Source organism: Protobothrops mucrosquamatus, unplaced genomic scaffold, assembly GCF_001527695.2.
Source record: "Protobothrops mucrosquamatus isolate PMUCROS unplaced genomic scaffold, P.Mucros_1.0 scaffold23, whole genome shotgun sequence".
NCBI lineage: Eukaryota > Metazoa > Chordata > Lepidosauria > Squamata > Viperidae > Protobothrops > Protobothrops mucrosquamatus.
The window spans coordinates 365,429-371,985 of record NW_015386408.1 but is presented as its reverse complement, the minus strand read 5'-3'; positions in this window follow the sequence as shown (position 1 = coordinate 371,985).

Below are 6,557 nucleotides of genomic sequence, written 5' to 3'. Positions count from 1 at the left end.
TCAAGACATGGCTTTTTCAACAAGCGGGCCTGACCTAGGGTGAGTTTTAAATAGGGACAATTTTTAACGATTTTAAAGAGCCACAGCTACCAATATTTGGGTTTTAATTGGTTTTTAGTAGGGGAAATTTTTTGTATGATGTTTTAATATGCTGTGAGCCGCCCTGAGTCCCATGGGGAGAAGGGCGGCATATAAATCTACAAATCTACAAATAAATAAATAAATAAGTCTAAGTGCTATTGCTATAATCATACAATATGGAGAGGAAAAAAGGATCAAAGTCTGCAAGCAGCCCAAATTATCTCATGCCCTAGCTTTTTCATACCATATCTGGAGAAGGGATAAGATTGCATCTGGGACAGAAAGAATTACCCACCCTTCCCTAACGTTGCAATTCCATCAGATGATTCCTCTTTCCATGCTCAATAGCATTTCAAAAAAAAAACTTCTGTTCAAAATCAAGTTCGCTGATTACAAACTAACATGCATAAAGTTTCTATGAGTGTAAGGTGGTTGCCTTTCCCAACTGGCACCTCCCAAATGCATTAGGATGTTTAGAAGGGTGGTGTTTACACATCTGGATGGTGCCAGGTTGGGGATGCTGATTTTGGGATTGAAATTTGTGCTCTCCTGACTCCATTCAATGTGCCATTCCTTAATTCACACTTAACCTTTCTTCTTAAGAGATTATCCAAGATAGTTAATAATAATAAAAAAGAAGAAAGTGTGGATAATTGATGCAGCAGTAGCAGGGGATAGTCGAATAGAAGATAAAGAATTGGAGATAACCACAAAGTATCAAGATCTGAAAATCGAAACTGAAAGATAATGGGATAAATCGGCTATGGCGGTCCCAGTGGTTATCAGCACACTGGGTGCCATACCAAAATTTTGTGGATGGTACTTAGAAAATCTATGCATTGACAAAATTTCCATCTGTTAATTGCAAAAGGCCATGTTGCTTGGAACTGCACATATACCATGCCGATACATTATGACATCCTAGATTCTTGGGAAGAATTCAATGTGTATGAAGGCCAACTCCAGCTAAAGGACTGGCAGCAGTTGACATCACATTGTTGAGAATGGATAATAATAATAATAATAAAACACTTAAATATACTTAGTTTTTGAGAGGCTATTTCTGCCTTCTGGCAAACACACTGTATCAGATAGTTGGCTGATCAGAAAAGACACGAGTAATCGATTCCTTGAAAAGCACACAAAAAACTTCAGCTACATGCTGACTTTAGAGCAACCTGTAGTAATAAATGTTTTGGTTTCATTTCATCAGATTCACTACAACTGCTAGTCTGTAATTTATTGCTTGCAAAGAGCAAGGGAGCCAAAATAGAGCCGAAACACTGAAGGATACTTCAGAAGCATACCAGGTCAAAAAACAAATCGAGACAAGGAAGGGCTTGTCCCCCTTTCAGAGGGATTAAAAGGTCAAAGGTCTGGCATAGAAAAAACAGGGCACAATCCCAAACAAAACCCTGACTGCAAGACCCACCTAATAAGCAGAGCAGAGGGTCCTCTCCACAATTGCTTAGCCCTCCCCACCAGTACCTCTCTTGATGATACATCTCTCAGCAGACAATGTCTGTTTTTGCACTACATTGTGGCCCTCTTCGACACTTGCAGACTGTCAATTTTTATTGAGATGTATTGGTTTTTGGGGGGTTGCTCCTCTGCACTCAGCAGAAATGGTCATTAATGGTCTACCATATCCCAAAGTTTGCACTTTTAAAATTTAACTTAATGATCAGCTTTTATTTGCAGATGTCTTCCTGAATGGCATTGTGTCTATTCTTGGGCACCACAATGTTGCTTCCTTAGCAATCAAACTGTAAATCTCTAAACTGAAAAGTTGAAGGCTTGGAATTCTTCCCAAATGGTTTTTTTTAACCCAACCCCAGTGCATTTTATATCCTGAAGAAGACGTCTCCTCTGGTACTGATAGCATAATCCTATATATGCCTATTCAGAGGTAAATCCATTAAATTCAATGGGAATTACTCTCAGGTGAGTGGAATATAGGACTGCAGTTTAATTTGCAACTTTATCTTCTTTGCAAGTGCTAATCAGTAGCGATAAGGAGATAACTTTCATTAAGAGCTTGAATCTCAAATAATTTGCGATAGTATGGCTGATTTGAATGCTCACAAGCGGGAGAGTTGTATCTAAGTAACAGAGCATGTCGTTATTTAGTATATATGCTAATAATCCACCTGGCTCATTTCCTTAAAAAAAAATCTGTTTAGTGCAGAGCAAATCTAATGAGTCATTAAAGAGCAAAATTCAAAGGAAAATGATTAATCTTAATATGGCAATATCTTTGTAAGATACCTCTCAGAACAAAAAGCTCAACAGATTTTAGAAAATGGTTTTATCCAAAAGGTCTTAACTACACACACAATACATCTTACCTCCAATATTGTATCTATGATAGCTTCTACCCCACACCCAGTGTCCATACAATCTGAGCATCTATAGCAGGGATGTCCAACCTTGGCTTTTCAACTCCCACAATTCTTCAACCAACATGGCTGGCTAGGGAATGGTGGGAGTTGAAGTCCACAAGTCTTAAAATTGCCAAGGTTTGACACCCACAACCTATAGAACGAAAGAGCCTTTGTGAGGACATTTATTTACAAATGTCCCTACATGCATGAAACAGAACTCTTGGTTCTTATTCCTATGGAAGCCGCTAACTATGCCTCTGCTTTAGATGTTTATGTTTTATGGAAGATACTGCAATGTATCTGTTAGACAGAGAAGCCTAGTTTCAATAGATTTATATTAAGCCTAATATAAATGTGCTGGTATGTTTCAGATGCAGTGAAAGTCATGAGATAAAATAGCTATTACGAATCCTCTTACATTTTCACTGACCTATTGAAGGTCAGGACTTTATTTTGTTTCATGTTCAAATGGATTCACATACCTCACTAAACCATAACATAGTGGTTTGCATTTAGCTTAGTGCAAAATGTGGGGACGCTGATATTGTGATTCTTCAACTATGGCTTATGGCTTAGTGTTATATAAAAACTAGTGTTAAGCTAGTGTTAACATATTTGAGCCATACCTTTTAAGTCTAATTCAAGCTTAGTATAATCTATGAACCAAAATGTATGATAACAGGGAAGTGATAAGCATGTGTATATTTTGGTGTAGCTTTTTTCTGCTGGCTAAGCTGCATTCCTCAGTACATAGGTTTTTGGATGCAAGTTTGAGTTTTTGGATCTATCTTATTTTAGCAAGGTGAAGCTCACTGACCTTCAAACCAACCAAAATTCTGGATGGAATTTTGTTCAAGCCTGGAACTTACTACCTTTGCAGCTTTGATCTAATCATCCATTTCCAATCTAAACCCACATCACAAGGTGAAATTGGTGTAATGGTAAAGTGGAAAGACGACAGAACCATGTATGATGCCCTGAACTCCATGAAGGAAAGGAAAAGTGCACCTATAATCAATAAATCAGTGAGAATTTCTGCACAGTGACAGATACCTCTGGTATTGTTGGAAGGGGGAAAATATACAGTATTATCTTGGAGGATCCCTGAAACAACCTGTCTTGTTGTGCTATTGCAGTCACAGTAACACTGTGTATAAAATATTTCTCCTGGTCCCTCTAATAATAGTAGTATCACCTCCTTCCTCCAACTCAAAGTGCAAGAGGGCTGTATTAGTATTCCAAAACTATTTTTCCTATTTTTAGAACGCTCCTTTGAGATAGGCTAGACTGGAATATTGTTGCGTGGTTCATACAACATGAAGCCATTAAGCCTAGTATGGTTGGCTTGCTTTCAACTTGACATGACCTCTCTCATTAGTATTTAACACTATGGGCAAACCAAGCCATTATGCCTTGTTCAACAAACTTGTTTTAAAAACTCCTGCCTTGGTACAACACAGTGTTACCACTGATTAGCTTAAAATCTAATGATCCTCATTGCTCAGTGGAAATTTAAAAGAATGTCTATTCCTGGTTCTCTAAAATTGATTGTGTCTTCAAGTTGTATCAACTCCTTTGGCTTAATTGTCCCACCTTATTTTTATATGGAGAAAGCAGGAAGGTTGAATTTTTGTTCCACTACTAAAAGCATTGCAAAAAAAAAAAAAGTTACCGCTGATTACTACTAAACTCTACTTTGCCTTTTACTCCATTCCAGTTTTTTTTTCCTATCATAAAAATGTAGAGTGCAGCACCATCTTGTGGTTTGATTCTTCTACTCAAGCAATATCACTGCTAGAGAAGAATCAGTCTTCTCAAGAAACAACTCATATTTGGGATCAGCTCTAGAAAAATGAGGCACAAGATAAGGACGGATTATGTACTTCTTATATAATCCTATCTGCCCGTTCAGGAGGAAGACAGACACTAACATTCATTCCCAGATAAAGAGCTAATTTCCCCCAATGTGATACTCCCAACTCCCAGTGTAGATTGCAGCTTCCCAGGTGACAAATCTCCTGCCTAACAAGGCAACTGAATGCATTTCTTATCTTGTTTTCTTGAATCCTACATTTTGAAGAACCTAGCAAAGGCTTGTCATCAAGGCAGGATCTGAAGAAGAAGAGCACACATCTACCATCCCGTTGCTAGGTAGATCTAGATTTGGGAACCCAAAGGTGCTTTTTCCATAAGGCAATTGAACTTCTTTGGGTTTTTTTTTCTTTGAAAACATTTCACTTCTCATCCAAGAAGTTTATTCAGTTCAATCATTTTCAAAGAAAAAACAACAAGGAAGTCCAGTTGCTTTTGGAAAAACTACGACTTGAATGATTGAGAATCTCCATAGATATCTAGATTTGGAATATTTATTTAGTGTTTACATTTATAGAATATAGACATTCAGTGAAATAGAAGAGACTGTAAATAGGAACACCTTAAAAAGACAAATCAACAACAGCAGCAGCAGCTGTACAATGTAATCCAAATCACTCAGATCCAACACAAACTAAGGGGGACAGGTTGGTCCACTCTCAGAAGTTGTGTTTCAGTGGAAGAAAGCATGTGAGTCATCAAGATGTCCTCTTGAAATTCACTATGGAAGAATGACAAGGTGCCAATTAATATAATCTCCATTACAATGTGAAGGTCCAAAAGTCCTACCTGATAAAGTCACGTGGGCTTATAATTTAATATTTGGTCACCAGGCAAGGCCAACACCTGTGCATTTTTTCATGACATATGACATTTCCGTCCCAAACAGATCCAAACCCAATTGCTGTTTGACAGATAAATAGGGTAGAATATCCTGTTTTCAGTATGGCCATTTTCTACATTTACACTATTAAATGTAGAAAAAATACGTGTTTGAAAGCTTTCATCATATGAAGGGCTATTACCATTATTACTACTGTAAAAATACAGTATTATGCAGTATATAATACAGTACAGTGCCTACTGAATTAGTTTGCATTTTTTGTCCCAAATTCATTAGTGCATGCCCACTATGCAGGTTCAGAAATTTTGGGTTGTTTACCATTTCAGTTTTGTAGGAAAATACTCTTAAGAACTAATGTATTTTTTACAAAACCTTTCCCTTAGGATAGCTAGGAGCAAAATCGTTCTTTGCTGATTTGATTTGATTCTGGCTGAATGGATTCCTTCCTCTTTCAATAGTGCCACTTCTTTAATCACAACCCTAGATGGAGAGCTGCCCAGGTCCTCTCAAACCTTGAAATCAATTCCTTTAATATATGGTAACAAATCTGAAACAGGCAACAAAGCCAAAACTCATTCCATTTGATAGCTCATTCAAACTCATTACCAAATGAATCTGATTAAGGCAGTGGACAGGAGCAAAGTAATAAAGAAAATAACTAGGACAATTTGGGGAATGTGTTATAGGCCATGTTAATGAATCCAACATCACAGTACAAGAGTTTAGTCCTCAGGCATATTGAATTATGGCTTATATCCTGATTGATAATGTTTGCTTCGGTCTGCATAATACGTTTAACCAAACAAGTTGAAAGACTTAGTTGCTGTATTTGTACAATGTGCAAAATTTGGATAGCATTGACTTGTTTGTTTGTCTGTCTCTTAGCGTCTTGCCTGAATGCAGTCTGTTTGGTTGGTTAATTGTTCAGCGTTTTGAGCAAACCCAGAAAACATCACCAGGCTAAGCATCCTGTGTGGACATAGCCTATCTTTCTGCTTTCACAGGACCTTCTTCATCAGAATGAGCAGCTTCCTCCAGCAATGATGGAGAAATTACAGGTATTGACCTCTTATCTGCTAGACACCAATTCAGCAGCACTGGAAACGTCACTGATTTTATTTCCAAAACTAGGTGAAAAATGGGCAAACAAAATATGCGCATCCCATCCCATCCTCCCCCATGGGTGGAACTACTCAAGAGCTCAATCATTTTCTCTTTCTCTCTCTCTCATCTGTGGTCCTAAAGGAATGCAGCTGGGTTTGGAGATATCATCCTGGAATGTATGTGTGGGAAGAAACATCCTCACTGGCAAGCAAACACAATATTGTATCTGGATTTTTTAAAAAAAGGTTGAGCAGATACATTCATAACACATG